This window comes from Kogia breviceps, chromosome 18, assembly GCF_026419965.1.
Source record: "Kogia breviceps isolate mKogBre1 chromosome 18, mKogBre1 haplotype 1, whole genome shotgun sequence".
Taxonomy (NCBI): domain Eukaryota; kingdom Metazoa; phylum Chordata; class Mammalia; order Artiodactyla; family Physeteridae; genus Kogia; species Kogia breviceps.
This window is the reverse complement of record NC_081327.1, coordinates 50,525,267-50,544,773: the sequence shown is the minus strand read 5'-3', so window position 1 is coordinate 50,544,773 and position 19,507 is coordinate 50,525,267.

Below are 19,507 nucleotides of genomic sequence, written 5' to 3'. Positions count from 1 at the left end.
CTTTCTTCCCTTCTCTCTCCATCTTTACTTCTTCCCTTCTTGCTCGTTTCTTTGTAACTTTCTATCTCGATCTTTGTCTCTTTCTCATCTTCATTTTCGTTCTCTCTTTAAACACGACTTTCCTCTCTTTCTGTTTCTGCATCTGCCTTTCATTTCATCTGCATCTCTCTCTGTCCAGGTCTCCTTCCCCTCCACCCCTCTGTCTCCTTTCGATGTCTCTCTTCCTCTCTCCAGCTCTCTGTCTCAGCTCATTTCTCTCTGTGTGTCTCCTTCTCCCCACCTCTCCTTCCCTCTTTTTTCCTTGAAAATTTGAGATCTTTTCACAGAGCCCTTGCAGTCCAGGGGGAGAGTTAGAGAAATCAATGTTAACTGCCGGAGACTGAGCCTCCGCCTACCTCCCACTCCTGCCGTGACGGTACAGAGTCCAGAAAGAAGCAGCTATTTGTGACCTGTCCTGCAATTGATTTATACCAGGGGAGAAATGCTCTAAGGTTTTGGTTATAGAGAGATATCTCTGGCAGCTTTGATGGATAGATTGAGTGGAAGTGAGACTGAAGGCTGGGCGAGGGGTGGATGGAGAGGAAACTGCGGGCGTCTGGGGGCATCTTTTCTTGACTGAATGAAGCCAGTGCTGGTATTTAAGGTCTAGGAAGGCATTGTCTGGATGTCACTCATGGAGAACTAAAAACACGTAGAACAGTGGCGGTCTGCCTTAGGGTTTAGAGCCAAGTTATAGCTCCGTTTTTGCATCGCTTGTTTGCTGAGTACAGGACACGACGACGAGCAGCACTGCCGTCACCGCCCGCGAGCTCACAGCCTGCTCTGGTGCCCTGAGGGGCTCCTCCGGTGCAGGGGCCACGGGAGCAAGTAACCCTCAGAGGCGCAAGTGAAGCACGAACAAGAGCCGAATGACGGCTTGAATTTGGGCTGCAGAAGAGAGACTTCGGCTCAGCTCTGCATTATTCTGCTGCTTGGGGCGAATGATGCCCCTCCAAGAGTTAGAATAATGATAATAATAATAAGAACCCACATCAGAGAGCCCCATGCAGGTGAAGAGCCATCTTACAGTTATATAGATTCCAGTCACATTAAATGTCCCTCACGAGGCAAGAAAGGGAGTTACCATGGTTAAATTATGTCAAAATTATCTCCAAAAAAGGCAGGAAAAGTAACGATTCCTCGTGGACCTGCTATGAGTCAAGCACCGAGCTAGGCACTTGATATCCAGTATCCAATTTAACACTATGCAGCTGGCCCTTCTACACCGCCTGTCGCGCAGCGGACACTTATCCAATACTGTTAAGTAGCTACTGTTGGGTATTATCCCCATTTTACAGGTGAGGAACCTTAAGGGGTGTCATGAGAGAGGCTCTAAAAGGACTTGGGGACCTTTGGCGTGGGCTCTCTGTTGTGACTTCCACAGAGTTCAGTGTGGACAGAGGGCTAACAGAGAACCAGGTGACCCAGGGCGATATCAACAGTGATGTCGTGTGATGTCATAGCATGACATATCAACAGTGATGTCATAGCTTATGCTTTTGATGTCACACGATGAAAATGGCACTTTTCCCTGTGGTCGTCTTCCTCCAAACTCATAATCCCAGTATAATCATGAAAAAAAAAAGTCAGAGAAATCACAACTGAGGGACATTCTATAAAGCACCTGACCAGAAGTCCTCAAAACTGTCAAGTCATTAAAAAAAGAAAAGTGTAAGAAACTGCCAAAGTCAAGAGAAGCCTAAGGAGACATGATGATTAAATATAATGTGGTGTCCTGATAGGATCGTGGAACAGAAATGAGACATTAGGTAAAAACTAAGGAAATCTGGGTAAAACATGTACTTTATTTAATAATAATCTGCCAGTGTTGGATTATTAATTCTAACAAATGCATATCTATAGTTTGTATCTATGTCTATTGCTGGTTTTCTTATTATTTTAAAGTTTACTATTTATCCTCTGTATTCACTTTTAATCTACATGTCAATTGGGGGAAGAAACTTTTATTCATCATGCTTCTAGCTACAACATTTAGTTTGGGCTACATAAAAAAATGCGTATTATTATTATTTTTTGGCCATTTAAAAATTCTTTCTTTCTTTCTTTCTTTCTTCCTTCCTTCCTTCCTTCCTTCCTTCCTTCCTTCCTTCCTTCCTTCCTTCCGGCCATGCCACACAGCAAGCAGGCTCTTAGTTCCCCAACCAGGGATCAAACGGGTATGCCCTGTAGTGGAAACACAGAGTCCTAACCACTGGACTGCCAGGGAAGTCCCCCGCAAAACGTGTATTATTTTGTTGAACTGAAGTGTTTGCTGAATGGAGACCTCTTGCATCTGTAAAGTGCTACATTGCCATAAAAAATAGTTTTATCTATTAAAATTCTGAATTTGCAAGAGAGTTTGCTAATGATAAAATAGTTCTTTTTACAGATGCCTAGTGATTCTTCTAGATTTGCCCAAACAGCTTATCAACTGTCTCCTGCTTCCTCTTATTTTCTCTGGGTTCAAATGCATTGGGAGCCCAAATTTCTCATCTGTTATTGCTGACAAATGAAACATCTGGCCAAGGCGATCCCACAACCCACTGGGTGAGAGATGAGACTCTCCTGGCCTGATACAGATGTGTCGGTGCCATTGTTCCCCAGCCATGGTCCCATTAGACAAGGGTGATTCCTTGAGACTGAAGCCCTCAACTTAGTTTCCTGTTTATGTCACCACAGCCAGACTCTTTTGGCTGATACCAGGGTACTCTCTTAGCAACCAGACTGGATCAAGCTTTATGTTACTTAAGACGGTGGTAGTAGACACAGCTGAAGAGAGGATCAAGAGTTGGTAACAAAACAAATACCCATTGTCTATCCAGGGGTTCACCAAGAGGTGATGAAGAAAGTCAAGGGCCAAGGATTCCAGTAACAGGCCAGGAAATGGAGTACATGTTGATTCAAGACCAAGTCTACAAACAAAAAAAAAATAATATTTTCCCTTAGGTTCTTATTAGTTGCTGAATCTTACTGTGAGAAAGTTCATAGAGGGAAAAGGCAGAGGACTAGGGTGACGCCATCCCATGGCACAGGCGTCTCTGACTGCCTGGTGACATGGGAAGGGCAGCATTTCCACCATTGTTCACCTTCCGCTCGAAGCTGCCTGGTAGTTTCTTTTCTATGGTTCTTTCAGCACTAACCTGTCTGTTCCTTGAAAACATTAGCCATCCTTAAGGGTTCTTTAGAAAGGGAATTAAATAGCATTTAGTACTTTGTCCATTACCCTATTCTAATGAAATGTGTTCTTTGAAAGAATTATTTAAGTCTATGTAAATTGGTCAATGCGAGGAGAAGACGTGGTGCTGGGGTGAGGGCCAGCAGAGTTGAGCTGGGTGATAAAAATAGAGAGTTTTCTCTCCCTTGGGACTGATTTTGAAAAGGTTTTTAACCATTGCAACTGAATCCTTTTCAGAACCCTCCTTTTTTTTTTTTTTTTTTTTTTTTTTTTTTACCCGAGTTACTATGAGACCATGAATCATCTCTTTAGCACAATGACAGCAAGCGTAGCATTTAGGAGCGGACCCTGATTTTTCACTGTTTGTTCTTTGCTCTCAACAAGATAAGCTGTTGTTATTTCTTTCTTCTTGAACAAGCACACCATGATTGCTGAAGTGGGAAGAATAATTGGACCAAATAGTCATGCGATTAATGCAAACAGAGAGAATTCATCTGGTTCGAGTATAGTAAATGCACTTCTGAAGATGTGGAGAGCTTGCTTTCTCTGTTTATTCTTGGGTTGGGTAACAAATGTTGCTGAGTTCACTGCCACAGATTCCTGTGTTCCTTCCATGGGGCGGAGACCTTAAATGAACTGAGTTCAGGGAGAAATCAGTCCTATCTGGGAAGTGGCTGGGCTTGGAGTTGGGGGCTGCGGGGTGAACAGGAAACACAGAAAAGACTGCTGGGCCCCAGCATGACACCCCCTCCCCCACTTTGTGGGCCCGGGTGTTATAAGATGAGCTCTGCTTTCTTAATGATACATTTTAATTACAAGATGATGTGACCAACTGAAACAGAAGGGGAACCAGCACTGATTAGAGCCTTCATAGAGCCCGAGCTCTGAGCTCAGCATTTCTGTTGTTTAGATGCCTCAGCCATGAGGTGGGTTCCATTATCCCCATTGGACAGATAAGGAGACTGAGATCCAAACTCACAAAAATGGTTTGATGAAGCTCTGGGGTTTGAATCCGGGTCTTCTGGCTAGTGTTGTGGCGAAGGCAAAAGGCTGTACCGTCTGCTTTTGAATCCAGATTCTGCCACATAGTACCTGGGTGACCTTGAACAAGCGGCTTCACCACTCAGGACTTCAGTTGCCCCATCAGTACAAAACCTGCGAATGATCATCGTACTTACAAGGCGGTTTCAGGAGTAAGTGAGTTATTACCTGCAAAGAGCACAGAATTGTGCCCGGCAGATGGAATGTCCCTAATTCACAGTAGCCGCTCTGATGACTTAATGCCCAGGGGCTTCTCCTACTGAGGGGGACTCTCAGGGCTTACCTGTCGTTCACTGCGGTGGCACCGCACTCACCCGTCTCCCTGCGGTCACCCTGGCACCACCTAGCCGGGCGAATAGCCTAAAATCCCATTTTCCACGTCACTTGATAACTTCGGCAGCTGCCCATTGCCTATAGGGACAAAGCTTGAATGTCCATCCGTTGACTGGCTGTGTCCCATCTTCCCCAGGAACTTCCCGCTGCACCCGTCACCGCCTCTGGAAATGCTCCCTGCACACATCTGTCAGCTTCCACCTCTGGCTCTCCGGTCACTCCCCCTTCCATCATCAGTCTGTCTACATCCTGGGCATCTCTCGAGTCCCCCACCCAATTCCATCTTCTTCCAGAAATGCCCCCTGCAACATGACCTCACAGAGATCTCAGCCCCCTCCCCAGCCCCCAGAGCCTATCCTGTGGGTGGCCCTCAGTCAGTGCTTTTTATTCACTCACCAGTGCCACCCCTCAAATCCCCGTTTCTCTTAACGGCAGATGTGAGGGAGGGGACCAAGGTTATCACAATGCACGGCCGTGGTCTGTTAACTTCTCTTTTCTGATGATGTGCAGAGGGTACTGTGGTTCTGGAAGCCTAGGAGACTTGGAAGGTCGCTGCCGGAGAAGTCAGAGTCTTGAAGGATCAGGTGAAGTTTGGCACCTAGAAACGTAGACGAAGGAATCCTGGACAGAGGGAAGAGTTGTGCAGAGTTACGAAGGCAGGGAATCTGTGCAGATGTACACGTCTGAGTTTCAACAGATGATGGAGGGGCTGCGCCGTGAGGCTGCAAGTTCTCAGTGACCGGGGGCGACAAACGCGATTCTCCTTCGCTTACTCCCTTTTTACCCTTCACCTGTCCTCTAGAATCTGCTTCAGCTCTGAGGAGCCTGGTTCTTCTTCCAGTCTGATAGATGGTTCCACCCTTCTGCTTAATTTTATTCACTTCCAGTATTCACTAAGTAGAATGAAGATTAAATCCAATTAAATAAATAAAGCACATTGCATCAACTTTGGCCAGGAGCGCCTCATCCATTTGTGTTTGTTTGGAGTGAGGAAGTCACTGGATGCTAATTACTGTAAATCGGTGCTCTGTCCTGGGCTGGAGAACGTGGGGGACATCTGTCCTCCTTCTGGGCCCTTTCTCTCAGTTAGAGCACCTCAGTGTCTCTCAGAGGATCTGACCTCTCCCCCGCCCTCAGTGCACATCTTTAGTTCCAGGAATGGCTCTGGCCTGTGGTTCTGGCCAGTTAGCTCGTGACATTCTCCAGTCACTGTGACTGGTTTGGTGATGAGGACAGGATCCACGTTACAGACAGACAGCAGGGCCCTTCCTGGGTCTCCCGGGAAAGTGATGTTAATCTGGAGAGGAGCAAACCTGGCCCTGCCGCCCCACCTTTCCCTCTGTGTGACTGACACAAAGGAAGGAAAGGAAGGAAACTGATGCAGAAGTACTGAATCTGCATCAGCCACCGTGTGGTCCCCTTGGGTAAGCCAGGTCTGAAGCTAGACATATTCCAGGAATTTTCATTTAAATGAGCCCAAATATTCCATTTTTGTTTAAACAAGTTTGGGTTGGGCTTTCTATCTTCTTGCAAACCAAAAATGTCTCACTAATTTATGGATATAAGAATTTCACTGAAAGTGGCTACCATATTATACATACATTGTGCCTTATAATGCATTGAACTTCTCTTTGGCTCAGCAATTAGGAAAAATGGGCTTCTAAAGTTAGGGGGTGGGGGTGGTAACTTTCTTAGCATCCTTTGCTTCTCCCCACCCACAAATCCTATCCATCCCTGCCTGTAACTGGGTACCTTCCCTGCCCCAAACAGTGAGAGAACTGACTCAAATGGAATTTTGTATCTCAAGCAGCAGACATTTATTATGGGCATAAAATGATTTCCTGGAGACTCCAGCCAGGCATGAGGTCTTTGTGTTCTGAATTTACCAATCAGTGGCAATTTGCTAAAATAATCATCTTCACATTTGCTGTTAATAATCTTGCTTCAGGCTGTTACAACCAAATTGTTGGTCACTTCCAGTAATGGCCAATTTTTCAGGGATTATTGCTAACATGATTAGGTGCATTGTGATTTCCCAGGGCACATGCTTTCGAGTTGAGCCATTAACAAATAAAAGGCTTCAGGGCTGATTTGGAAAGTGGGGAATGCTTATCTAAAAAGGTAAATAGATGTCATCATGTCTATTTTATTTCCTTAGCCAAGTCCTAGCTTTACTTTTTTTCCTGCCCGTTATTGGTTCATGACTTAGTCACTAGACAGTGTGCTGCTTTGCTTGCTCTAAGCCCTTCATTGGAGATGATGGGCCCGGGAAACCTTTTACAGCAAACTGGATGAATCAATTCATCTCCTTTTAGGAAACATCCGTTCTTGGATGAGCCAGGCACCAGCCTAGAAATACCTCTTTGAATTTTCTCTGCAAAGTCTTGGTGCCCACTTTGCCTATGAGGAGCTGAACCCCAGAGAGGGTATTCACCTGTTGCATGCCATACAGCTAGTAAACTCATGGCCTGCTTTTGAATCCAGTGTTCTTCCCACCGCACCAGGATGCCTGCCTTTCTCACTCAACTCCACTTGCCCAGGTCCCCACTTGTGCCAGGGCCGAGCATGAGAGCTGAGAGCCCAGCCCCAGGTGGAGGCAGGTTAGGACACCAGTAGGTGACCACGGGAGACCACAGCAAGAGCAGGCCCGGTTTGCGTGTGGCTGCCTGGTTCACACCCAACACCAGCATGTCTGTTGCAAACCCTGGGCTTTCAGCCCCAGCTCCTGCAGCTGGAGACACAAGGTGAAAGAGGGGAGAAAGAAACGAGACTTTAGGGAGGGCATTCTAGGCAGAACTTTGACCTGAGAAGTACTCTTACCTTCCAAAACAAAGAGAGGAAAGTACCTTCTCATTGCAGTTGTAGTAGGCATTTTATAGATGCCATCCATAGACCCTCAACTGAGAGTACAAAGATGTCAGACCTTGATCCTTTCCTTTGGCATTGAATCAATGCATATAGGAGTAAGTTGGGCCACAAATTCTAGAGAATTAGGGAAAAATGAACAAAATTAGAGACAGACATTGTCAGGTCTTTATAGAATAGACAGCATTTGGGGCAAAGCTGGCCGTTCTCTGCAATTTGAATACTACCTATGACACCAGGAAGTGGCTATTCTAAAATGGATCAATGTGAGCGCTAGAAAGAGATCCTTACATGACACAGAAACCCAATATTGAAAGGGAAGAAGATCAGAGCAGAGTAGAGCAGACATATCTCCAAACACACCTGGCAAGATGTTTCACCAACAAATTAATGAGAAGCCTTTGGTAACTAATAGAAGAGCTGCACTGTACTTTTCTGGGTATTGTATCCTTGAATGTTTTACTCTTAAAAATAAGTGGTTTATTTTTTACAACAAAGCTACTACTTATTTGCCTCAAAATGCAAGTACAGGACCCTTTCTTAACTTGATAGACATCGTTCATCAAAAATCAACATCAAGTGTTCACCTTAATAGTAAAGTGGTGAAGGCATTTCAGTTAAACCCTTCAGGGTATCCAAGTTGGACATATTAATACTTATGTTCAGTCTTAGTAAATTGTACAAAGTTCATTCTGTGGGGTAGGCTAATTGATCAACTCTGGCTGCTTGGAGAGGTGTACTATTGCTTTCACCTCATTGGTCAGAACAGGTGACATCATGCTGACGTAACTGCGAGGGGCTGAAAAGTAATCTTCAGTGCCTAGGAGCAAGAGAACTGGATCCAGGTAAATTCAAAAGTATCACTTCCGGGACAAGGCAGGTGAAAACCCGTGTACCTGTCCTTGCTCTCTTCCCCTGCTGAGATGACCTTGAAAGCCATGCACTTCAGATGGCTCAGCCACATGCTGGTGGAGTTTCTGTTAACCTGGATCCCTGAGTGACGCTGTGGAGCAGAGGTGCCCCTTGACCCAAGCTGGGGACCTTTGTGAAGTTAAGTCACTGAAATTCTGGGGTTAATTTGTTTTCTGTAGTGCGGCCTGGCCTCTTCTGACAAAAACAGATGAACTCAGAGACCCAAATTCAAAGAATCTCTGCAGGTCTTTCAAAGGACACATATCTGAAACAGATGAACTTAACTGGTGTAATCAGTCCCTGACTCAGTGGCCACATTTGACAGACCAAGACAGGGATCCTAGCAGAGATGATTCCTTTTTGAGGGAGTAGTTTTTTGTAACTGCGGTAGGATTTCAAGCACGAGAAGAAGAAGTGTGTGCCACAAGATTTGCTTCTGCTCTTGGAGGATACAGAAAATTGTTCATAAGAACAGGAGAATGGCCTAAGAATTGAGGAAGCAGACATGGAGAAAAGGGAGTCAACCGTGTCTGCACCTTGGTACTATGCTAGATGTTGAAGCTCTGGGCTATCCCCTTGCCTTTCGCTTTGAGTCCCTAAGTTGGAGTCTCTCGAAGTGGATTGACATGATGAATCATTCTTTCCCAAACCAGAAACAAACTTTGTAAGCAGCTGATGGCTAGGGAACGTTTTCACGGAGGGTTTCTTCAAGTGGGAGTTTGCAACTGCCTGATGTAGAATTATTTAGTGAAACAGAAACTCAAAGGCTGAGGCTGAGAAAGGTTCCTATGGACAAAATCTGCAGTAATACGCTATCCACTAATTTTTGAAAATAACTGGTCTAAATCCTCCCCTCTTTGACTAGTAGTTCTACCCTGAGCCTCTTGACTAGATTATCGGAAAGCACTTTCCTCCTCTCCTTTTCTCTTCAGCCATGGTAACTGTCAAGGGAAGCTAAGCAAAATGATGATCGCCATGAGAAAAGATGTCACCGTGAACTGGCCACACGCAAACGTGACCAGTCTCACAGGCGCCAGTTTGGGACAAACCTCTGCTTTCCCTGTTTACGCAGAGTCAGAAAAACCACATCCCTTTCCTAGAGCAGGTGCTCACAGAGGTCTGGGTGGCTGAGCGCGGATGAGTCACCGGCTGCAGGTGGCCAAGTGGAGGGGGATTTACGTGCATTAAGAGCCCCTAACTCTTCCTCGCTGGGAACCTGCCTCCCAGTCTCAGGCTGGAATCTGTCATGGGCTCCAACCACAGAGGAAAGCCCAGGTTTTGGCACCTCTTCCATCCTTTGTGGAAGGTAGTACTTTCAGTCATCACCTGAGCCATATGCCAGAGACTCGGAGACTTGGTCTGAATTAATGTCTGAGGGTGGGACTTGCATCTGAATTAGAACTGCTCTGTACACCACAGAGCTTGCCAAGTGAATCACTACACATTGTGCCGCAACAGACTCGCGAAAATTAAAGTAAAAGTAGGGCTACTTCCCAGGAGACGGAAAACCTTTTCGGATTTTGTTCACCTCCTGGCACACTGAAAACTAAACTGACCTAAGTGAGGTCACCGCAAACTACAAAGCCCAAACAAATTTTAAGGATCACCATTAAGTCAGGGAGCTTTTTCATGAGTTCTCCTATGTGTTCTGCAAGCGAATGCAATGGGCGGGGCAGGGCAGGGTTGATCCTGATTTTACACATGAGGAATCAGGTGTGAAGGGATCACATCCCCTGCAGGGAGAGGCAGCTTCCTCTGATCCTCTGATTCCAGTGTATACAATCATTTTGCATGTGGAAAAAACAGAGAGAATCATACTCAGAGCCTGAGTTTGAATCCTGGGACCTTTCCTTAACCTCAGCTTCTTCTCTTGTGTAATGACTATAATATCTTCCTCACAGTGCGATCGGGAGGTCAGATGAGATGACTTTTAGAAGTACCTCGTATAGCACACCTTCATGCCGCTAGACATTCTACAATGCACAGGTCAGCAACAAAGAATTTTCTGGAACCAGCAGTCAACAGTGCTGAGCTTGAGAACCCTTGCTACAAAGTAGAACCAACATCCTTACCGACATCTTGGGGTCCCCCAAGAAATCCTACCGTAATTGGCACCCTCCTTAAGCACATCTACAAACCAAGTCCCTTTCTTCTCAGTTTTCTGACTCCTCTAGCAAAGGGGTGATCCCATGATGGGAATGGGTTCCTCAAGCATGTGGTGACACTGCCCCAGAGGGGGTGATGTGAGAATTAGGCAATAAATCGCAGATCTTTAACTAGCAAGGGGCCTTCGCACAGTCAGGGCATAATGCGTGGGGGCCCTTCTTGCTACGTTGTTATTATCGCCGGTCTGGAGACGTCACTGTTACTCTCTCTCCACAATAGTGTCTCTGATCCGTTGTCTCCGTGCAAGGCCGTCTCTGCTTCCCTCTTTTTGTCTTCCTGGTCATTGCCTTGCGAACCTCTGTTACCCCTTTCGATGCACTTTACCAACTCCAGACGTGCCCGGGGTGCGGGGGGGGGGAGTGAATTTAATTTCCTGTAGCTATTTGTTTACCTTGTGAATACCTTTGGCCCAGACTCAAGCTTGCATCAGAGAGTTTCCGTTTCCAAACCATGAGTCACTTAGCAAAGGAGCAGACTAAGGGCAAGACACCCGAGGGCTCTTGACAGTGGTGGACCTTGTCTAGGCTCAGGGACCCTGGACGTGCCACTGCTGACCTGCAGCCGAACTAACAGCTCCCAGCACGGGTACCCAGTTAGAACCAGAGCGATCATGTTATCTCCTATCTGGGGGGTAGCGTGGTAAGCAAACTCTTATCTTAAGAGGATGCGTGACAGCTCACCAGATACATGTTGTAGATACATCAGAACCATCTTTGCAAGTTCACCAGACACACATCCCTGGCACCTCAGACCCATTAAAAAATGTCTTACTGGAGTACAGCATATATTCCGAAAAGTACACACATCCTAAGCGCAAAGCTTAAAGACTCAACCAAAAGAATATCACCATGTGACCCACCAGCCAGGCCAGAAAACAGACAACGATTAGCTCCCTGGAAGCCCCCTTGTGTTGCTGTCCAGGGGCCACCAGCCCTCTTCCCCAAAGGAGCCACACTGCTGATCTCTATCATCATAGATTAGCGTTCCCTGTTTTTGAAATGTACGTAACTTATTATATGGAATGTGCTTTTTCTTATTTAGTTTTTTTTCTCAATATCTGAAATTCAGCCCCACTGATATCTATAGCAATAATTAATTACTTTTCACCATTATATGTGATACATTTTAAAGTATGTACCATAATGTATTTATCTTGTTCTATTTTTGATGGACATTTGGGTTCTTTTCCAGGTCTCACTATTATGTAATGATCTCATGGGCACTCTCATCACTGTCTCTTGGTACACATACACTTCCTTGGATTCATACACAGGAGCAGCAGAGCTCCACCATAGAGGTTTCTGGGGTTTGGCTTGAGGAGATACTGCCAGTTTTCCAAAGTTGTTGTACCACGTTACTCTCCCACACAAAGTGCGGGGGATTTCTAGTTGTTTCACATCTTTGCAGACATTGGTGATATCCACTACTTTTTTTTTTTTTCATTTTAGCTATTCTGGTTGACATCTTCTCATGGTTTTAATTTGCATTTCTCTGATGACTAATGGAATTGAGCATATTTTCATATGCATATTATCAATATGGTTGTCCTCTTTTGTGAAATGCCCGTTCAAGTCTTTTGCCCACATTTTCATTAGATTGTCAGTTTTTTATTGATTCATAGAATTTCAGTTTATATTCTGGATAAGAGCTCTTTGACGAATATCTATCTGTCTAGCTATCGATCTATCCATCCATCCATCAATCTGTTGTTTCCTCTATATGCATCTATCTATCTATATGCTATTATTCCATTATGTGTCTTATCCTTTCACTGAGTTATTGATGTCTTTGGATGAAGAGACATTCTTTATTTTAAAGAAATCCAATTTATCAATTATTTTCTTGAAGATTAATAATATTTGTATCTGGTTTACTGTTTTCTTATCTTAAGTTCATGAATATATGCTTTTTTTATATTCTAGAAATTTGACTGCTTTAATTTTCACCTTTAGGTTAACAATCCATCTGGAAATGATATTTCTGTACAATGTGAAGTAGGAGTCAAAATTCAACTTTTTTAATTAATTGCTTCAGCACCATTTATTGAACAAACCATAATTTCCCCACTGCACTGCTGTTTATTTATTTAACATAATATTTACATACTAAATCAAGCAACCATATATATGTGGATGTGTTTCTGGACTCTCTATTATGTGACACTGATTCATTTGTTTATCCTTGTATCAATAACTATACTTTTAATTATCATACATTTAGGATGTCTTGATATCTTGTAGAGAAAGTCCTTCAACGTTCTTCTTCTTCAGGATTGTTCTGGCTATTTTTGGTCTTTTGCATTTCCATATTAATTTTAGAGTCAGCTTGTCAATCTCAACAAACAACCTGTTGGGATTTTGATTGGGATTACATTGACTCTGTAAATCACTTTGGGGAGAATTAATATCTTACCAATACCGTTTGCATCCGTTTACTTTCAATATTTAATGGTTCCTCGTACTGCAGATACATCTCTTATAAGTAGCATAAATTATTTTTCAGGTTGACAGTCTTCGTATTTTAATTGAGATGCTTGAAAATCTATCCAGTCCATTTATATTTAATGTAATTACTGATATGTAATTACATTGCACGTGTATTTGAGTTTTAATCTGCCATTCTGCTCTTGGCTTTCTATTCTTCCCACTATTGATGCTCTTTCCCACCCCCACTTCTTCCCTTATTTTGGATTAATCAAGCATTTCTTATTTATCCATTCCCATAGTATTCTTAGGTATATATTACTCTTTTTTTTTTTTTTTTTTAACCTACTGGCCACACAAAAGATTAAACCAAACATCACTGACTGATTAGAGTTTAACATAAATAAATACCTTTACCAATTCTCAGAAAACATGACAAATTTAGGGCACTTTTAACTCCATTTATTCCCTCACATATGATGTATCTTTTTTTTTCATGTATGTTAATTGACAAATGACATTCTGTCATTTTATACAGTTAATATTATTTTAGAATTATCCATATACTTACCCTTTTCACTGTTTTTCATCCCTTCATGCATTTCTGATTTTACATCTAGGATCATATTTCTTCTACCTGAAGCACTCCTTACAGTGATTTCTTTAATGTGCTTCTGTGAGGGATGATTTTCTCAGTTTATATTTTCTGGAAATGTCTATTTTTCTCCTTCATATTTTAAAAATATTCTTGCTTGGAATAGAATTCAAATTTGGTTATCATTTTCTTGCTGTTTTTTAATGCTGTCATTACAGAATCTTTGGGATTCCATCTTTTCAGTGGAGAAGTCAGCCATCATACTTACTGTTGCTCTTTGAAGATAATGTGCCTTTTTTGCTCTTCAGGCTTTTAAGATTTTTTCTTTATCTTTGGTGATGTTGTAAATGGAATTGTTTCCTTAATTTCATTTTCAGACTGTTCATCGGTAGTGTTTAAGAGTACAACTGCTTTTTTTGTGTTATTTTTTATCCTGCAACTTTGCTGCATTTGTTTACTAGCTCTAATAGCTGTGTGTGTATGTGTGTGTGTATGTGTGTGTGTGTGTATTCTTTAGGATTTCTAAACATAAGATAATGTTGTCTGCAAATAAAGATAGTTTTCCTTCTTTCTTTCCAATTGGGATGCCTTTTTTTTTCTTGCCTGTTTGCCCTGGTTAGAACTTCTACTACAGTGCTAAACAGAAGTGGTGAGAGCAGACATCCTTGTCTTGTTTCTGATGTTAGGGGAAAAGCTTTCAGTCTTTTACTGTTAAGTATGATGTTAGCTGTGGGTTTGTCATAGATGCCCTTTATCAGGTTGAGGAAATTTACTTCTATTCTTAGTTTGTTGAGTGTTTTTATAATGAATGGGTTTTGGATTTTGTCAAACGCTTTTCCTGTATCAGCTGAGATGATCATGCTTTTTTTTTTCTTCATTTTATTAATATAGTGTGTTACCTGGATTGATTTTCGTTGCTGAACCACCCTTGCATTCTTGGGATAAATCCCACTTGGTCATGATATATAATCCTTTTAATATGCTGCTGGATTTAATTTGGTAGTATTTTATTGAGGTATCTTTATCTTTTTAGTAGTTGTTCTATGATATGCCTAATTGTGTTTTTCTTTGTACTTATCTTTCTTGGGATTTGTGATCGTACAAATTGGTAAATGCCCCAAAGGAAAACACTGTATAGGGTGTTGTGCTAGCTTCACTGAGCTTTTCTTCTCTTCAGAGGTTGTCCCTGTTGTTTTGGCTGCCTTGATAGCTCTTTAATGGTATTTAGGTTTTCTAGTCATTCTCGCTGAGAGGTTTGTTTGCTACAGGTTAGTCTGCTATTACTGCAAGCAGAAGTTCCCCAGAGCGACTCTGGACCGTGTGTTGATAAACAGGAGAGGACTAACAAGGGTGAAGTGAGGGATGCCTTCAACCACAGAGGGTGCTTAGGGAAGCTCCCTTCACCTCCACCTCTGAGGAGACCCATCCTCAGGTCCTTATGGTATCTTACTCCCTGTCAGTCTCTCAGCCTGAAGTCTGTTTTCCAAACGCGACCCTCAACCTTTTGGACTAGAATGATCAGTGTTACCCTGAAAGTATAAATTAATAGCATGTGGTTATGTTTAAACATATGTAGTCCTTATCTATTAGAGATTTATTCTAAAACATTTAGAGATTAAATGATGAGTACCTAAAACTTCCTTTAAAATAATCCAGCAGGGGTTTCCAGTAGGGAAAGGAGAAAAGTTGCTGTATGTTGATATTTGTTAAAGCTGTGTGAGGGGTGCATGGTGGTCCATTATACTATTGTATGTCAGGGTGTTTGGATATTTCCATAATAAGAAAATTAGACATGTAAAGAGAGTCACAACCATGAAAAAAATATACCTACCCCCCATAGAGTAAAAAAGCAACATTTCTAGGCTATTGTACAAAGGTTCGTATACCATTTGCACCCCCTAGTTATGCTGTGTTCTCAGTCCCTTACAAATGCTGGTATATTTGCTTGTTATATTTCTTGCCTAATATTCTTTGAAAAAAATAATAAAAATAATTGTCTTTATTATTGTTATGACAGTGAGTTTCAAAAGAGTTTGAAGGGGAATTTATAAGCTATTAGAGGCACAACGGAACCCCCTGAGGAGTTTTCCACACTGTCACATCCCACAAAGGTACAAATAAGCATTCCCCTGCCCCCAAGCCTCTACCATATTATAAAACCGCTGCCTTTGAAATCAACATTAACCTTCACTGACTGTTTGATATGTGCAAAACATTATGCTAAGTGCTTTACCTGCATTACTTCAGTTAATTCCCTAGGATTATTATTATGCATTATTCCCTTGTCAGGTGGGGAAACTGAGGTTTACAAAGTCTAAGTAGCTAGCAACAGGTAATAGCTACCAAGTGGCAGCCTCGAGCATACTTAATTAATAGAACAGCGGTCCTCAAACTTTGAGGGGAGGGTTTGTTAAAACACATATTACTGAGCTTACTACCCGCCAAGTTTCTGATTTAGTAGGTCTGGGTGGGGCCCAAGAATTTGCATTTTGGTAAATTTCCAGGTAATGCTGTGTTCAGGGACCAGACTTTGAGAAGTGTTGTGCTAGAGTATATCATTTTAGGGAAGCAGTAATGTGATCTGTTCCCCTTAGGCATATGCAAGAGAACCTTGGTGGTTCCTCTGGGTCCTCGGGAGACCAGGACCCTACTGAGGGCTTAACAGATGACCTGTGGTCTTGGGTTCTTTCGCTAGTGGATTGGACCCCCTCTGGTAACTGCCATAGCCAGAAGGAGACTAGACTTGCCCCTTGGGCCTGAAACACATTCAGTCTTTCCTGTCGGCTGGTAAATGTGGCCATCTTTACCTTGCAGCAGCACATTAGATGGTCTCTGTTTATGAGCTGTTTTGATAAGTTCCTCAGCACCTCTCAAGGCCACGGTGTTGGGCCCATTGGGTCCTTTCTTGGTGAGGCCTCGAGTGCACTCACAGTGACCTGGCGAATCCTTCCTCCTTTCCTGGCCCCACGTGCCTGTCCAGCCTAGCCTTCCATTCTTATTTTTCAGCTCCCAAAGCCACACATTCTCGCTCTTTCTTCCCAGAGCATTTTCTGCAAGACTTACAGTCTAGTAGGGGGATGGTTACATTGAAAAGGGCGACTCAGGATAATGGCAATAGAGGGGCTTAGGGGCTCTGGGGCCTACTGCCTAACAATGAAGGACCTGCCTGCCTTCTAATCCACCTATTGTATTTTGGAGCTGGATGGTCTTATGGAAGTTACTTGGCTACTTGATGTATCGGTTTCCTCATTTACAAAATAAAATAACTATGATGTGTGCCAGAGTTGTTTGGAATATTAAATGACGTATTGCACGCAACGGTCTTAACAAGTTGTCTGGCACAGAATAAAAGGTTAATAAGCTACCGTGGAGAAGAGTTCCTTCTCATATACGTAAAGGTCAACAAGAGCATGGAGGAATGATGTTTGGACTGGAACTTGCAATGACCTGTTATTAGGATTTGGCTGAGAACAGTCTTGGTGGAAGGGATGGGATTAAACAAAGGCACAAAAGTGGGATGCAGCGATGGGTCTCTTAGCAAAGATAAAATCCCTTGCCTGTTCTTGAGCCTATTCTTCCTTTCTATGCACCACTCCTGCGGGGCTAGAAATTCAGAGAACAGTTCACCTTCCTTGGAATACTGGACCTCTACAACCCCTGAAAACCTCACAACTGGCTACTCTTACCTGGGCTTCCTCACACCATGTTTTGGGGTACTTGCCCTTACTCATGGCTGGAATCACCCCTGCTTTGTGCACCATGCTGCAGAACAAGTCCTTCTGTTTTAGATCTTGTCATGTTCTATTATAATCATGGTTGTGTGTGATGGGGTTTTGTCTCCTTGTTGAACTGATTTTTCTCTCTGTTTGCCATGGAGATGTGTCCATCTTTATTTTCTCAGTGCTTGACTCATGGTGAGGGTTCAGTGGATGTTGGCTGGATGTGTAAATGGACGAAGAATGGGTAAAAAAATGAAGGAATAAGTGAATAAAATATTTTCCAACTAAACAATAGCCCAAGTCATACTGAAAATACTATAACCTAGAGCCTTTTATTCAAAATGTGGTCCAAGGATCAGTAGCATCTGCCTTTCCTGGATGCTTGTTAGAAATGCAGAGTCTCTGACCTGCCGCAGACCTGTCGAATCAGAATCTGCCTTTTAACAAGACTCCTGGGTGATTCGTGTGCACCTGACACATTAAGATGACTGGTCTGGTGGTTAAGAGAGAAAGTTCTGGAGACTGGGTTCAAATTCTAGGTCTGCCTCTTACCCAGCTGTGTGGACTGGACTTGATCAAATCACTTACTCCCACTGGGCCTTAGTTTCCACATCTGTCAAATGGGCATAATGGTATAGCCACTTCTCAGTTTTGCTGTGAGGATTCAATGTGTTAACAGATGTCAAGTGCCTTGGGTGACACGTGGCAGACTGTAAGGGCTCCAAAACATCAGCAATTATTTTTATTATTCATGTTCCTCTGACTGCCCACGAGGCAATGAGGGAAGGTCTGAAACTCACGGAAGATCTCAACAGCCGCTGTGCCCTTGTGTTTCCTCTCCGCACCTGGGAACTGGGTGGTGGAGGCCGCTGGCCTCAGGGCTGTCCCTTCCTGTGCGGGGCTCCCTCTGAGGGGCAGTGCTGACGTGCGTGGAGTGGTGCTGAGAGGAAGGCCGCTGAGCTCCAAGCCTGGAGCTTCCTGGACATGAGGACACCAGCCAGACAGAGAGAACCACCCTTCCCTGTCTCTGAGTCACGCTATGTCTGTTCAGACAGGGATCAAGGCAGGTGGGAAGGTCTAGGAGCCTGACGGAGGTGCCCCAGGCACGGGATTGGGTGACGCATCCTGTAACATGACTCATCCATATTACAAAAGGGCAGATCAAGAGCATTCAAATGCCACACAAGCCCAAATCTGTCCCCACAGACTGGGGAGGGGAGGGGGGTTGTCAGGGGGAGATTTGCCCAGAGACACGTCTTGGAATCTTCAAAACAATCTGGCTCCACTTGTCATAGATCTCTTGTCACATACGTGCCCAAGGACAATGTCATCATCACTGTCATCATCATTGATGTGGTTATAATTTGAAACAGACAGGAAAATTACCTCTCAGAATCAGAGAAAAGCTGTAGATAACTTACTTTAACTTAAAGAGATAGAGATTAGTTAGCACCCAAAGATTGGGGATATGGAACAGCGTTAACATTTTCTGAAAAGCTATGTGAAGAAAAAAAAGCGAAGTTAGAGTAAAAAGCAACTCAACAGAGGAAGTACATTTATTTAGCAAACAAAGGAATAAGGATTTTATACCGATTAAGTGAACAAAGTTCTTCTCTTAACATACGAAAATTTAGGCATGAAAAAAAAAAAAAAATTAAAAAGGGCTTCCCTGGTGGCGCAGTGGTTGAGAGTCCGCCTGCCGATGCAGGGGACACAGGTTCGTGCCCCGGTCCAGGAAGATCCCACGTGCCGCGGAGCGGCTGGGCCCGTGGGCCATGGCCGCTGAGCCTGTGCGTCCCGAGCCTGTGCTCCGCAACGGGAGAGGCCACAACGGTGAGAGGCCCGCGTACCGCAAAAAAAAAAAGAAAATTTAGGCATGGTGAAGGTAGGGAGGGATGAACACCCACGCTCCCACGTGGTGACAAAAAAATCAGTCGACGATTTCTGGTAGCAAATTGGCCTTAGAGAGACCTGTGACATTCAGCCTTCTAGGTTCATGCTAAAGACACAGTCTGAAACGAAAGATGTCTATATTTAAAGAGAAAAATGTTTACTAAATTATTACTTATAAAAGGGCATGTGGAAGGCGTCTTTTTAGCCCAACTTTACAGGTTGGTTGTATCTATAACTATTAAACCTACTGGCCATGCAGCTATCAAAAATGCCTTTGAAAAGTCCTCCACACCATAGAATATGCTATCACTCACATACTAGGTAAAATAGTAACACAGAAAACAAG